Source organism: Echinops telfairi, unplaced genomic scaffold (genome assembly GCF_000313985.2).
Source record: "Echinops telfairi isolate 266 unplaced genomic scaffold, ASM31398v2 ScPeMD7_7417;HRSCAF=8455, whole genome shotgun sequence".
In the NCBI taxonomy this organism is placed as follows: domain Eukaryota; kingdom Metazoa; phylum Chordata; class Mammalia; order Afrosoricida; family Tenrecidae; genus Echinops; species Echinops telfairi.
In genome coordinates this window covers 1,443,200-1,444,985 of record NW_022111317.1, presented here as the reverse complement: position 1 = coordinate 1,444,985, position 1,786 = coordinate 1,443,200, and positions in this window count along the sequence as shown.

The window sequence follows — 1,786 nt, the reverse complement described above, 5'->3', positions numbered from 1 at the left end:
GAGTGTGGCTGCGGGCTTTTCCTGGCTTTGGTGGTGCTGTGGGGAAAGTACCGGACTGCCAACTGCAGGGTCCACAGTTCAAACCCACCAGCCGCTCTGCAGGAGGAAATGAGGCTCTCCTTAAAGATTGGCAGTTGGTGTTAAGGGCCTTCAAGTCGGTTGAGAACCTGTGCCATCCTCCCAGTTGTTCCTGTGCCTGAGCTGACCGATGCAGCCACAGTGCCAATCCATCCTTCAAGGTTCACTGCCCAGAAAAAACTCGCAAAGCAGTTCTACTCTGGCCAGCGGGGTCGCTGGCAGTAAGTTGGCGTTTGATCTCTAAAGACCTTGGGGGGGGCGGGGGGATTAAAATAAATAGACCTTTCTGTTAGCTGAGAGCATGCCAGGTGCCTCTGGGCAATGTAAGCAGTGTGTCATTCTCACCGGCCCCATGTTAAGGATTCTGAGGGCCAAACATTGGGAAATGCAGGAAGCACCGAGGGGAGGAATCCTCAGAGTCACTACCCCAAAAGGAGCCGGTGGGCGTTCAACTTTCAGGAGGCGGCATGTGATCAAGAGCAATGGTGCTGAAGGGCGAAGCCCAAGCCGCACTGAGGGTCTTCACCAAAATCAAGGCTCCGGATATGGACAGAAGAGCAGCCGATGATGCCCTGGAAGCGCCCACTCATTTCTCCCAGGACATGTGGAAAGCAGCTACCTGCCCAGTTGACTAAAAGATCCATGTTCTTATCAAACAATATAATTCATCTCGCAGGCAAGTCCGTGTTTGCTGAAGGCAGTTCACCGACGGTTGCAGCCATACGTGGAAGGAGCAGCCAGTTTCAGGAGGGGACAGTGTGCAAGGAGGGATACCATTGCTGGTGTCAGATGGCCCTTAATCGAAAGCAGAGAATGCCAGATGAGACAGCGGCCTGTGTTTCATTGACTCTGCAAAGGCATTCCAGTGGACTCTGGGTAGATCGCATTGTGAAGAATGGAAATTCGGGAACGTCGAGTGGTGCTTTTGCAGAACCTGTACATAGACCAAGAGGCGGTCCTTCAAACAGAACAAGGGAAACTCGATGGTTTAAAATCAAGAAGGTGTGCACCAGGGCTGTGTCCTTTCACCGGATTCACTCAGTCTGTGTGCGAGCAAGTCATCCGAGAAGATGGGCTGTGGGAAGGCTTCTTAACAACCCGCAAGACCCAGATGGCACAGCCTTGCCCGCTGAAATGGAGGGGGGGGGCTTGAAACTTCCTGGAGACCCATGACTGCGTGCCCATGCAAGCAGCAGCTGAACAGGCAGATGGCATGCTGTGTTGGGTAAACCTGCGGCAGCTGTGTTTAAAGAGCAAAGATGTCCCCCAAAGATGACCAAGGCGTGCCTGACTCGAGCCCTAGTATCGGTCACCTTAAATGCACGCAGCAGCCAGCTCATGCGTGGGTAGGAGCAAAGACTTGGGGGGCTTTGAACTTTAGTGCGGGCAAAGAATGCTTTGTGTCCCCCGGCCCGATGGTGGGATCAGATCGGAAAGGACAGTCAAGAATGCTCCAGAAGGCGGATGGTGAGGCTCCATCCCACCTGCTTTGGACACGTTATCAGGAGGGGCCCGCCCCTGGAGAAGGGCGTCCGAGAGGAAGAGGGCCTTAGTGGTGCAGGGACTGCAGCCGTGGCAGTGAGGGTGGCGCAGGACCAGGGGACCTGAGTTCTCTTATTCACCGCGCTCGCTAAGTCAGAACTGACTACCCTGCATGAAGCTGTGCATGTGTGTGGTTGCTTGTTGCCGTGTGCTGGAGGGAATGACA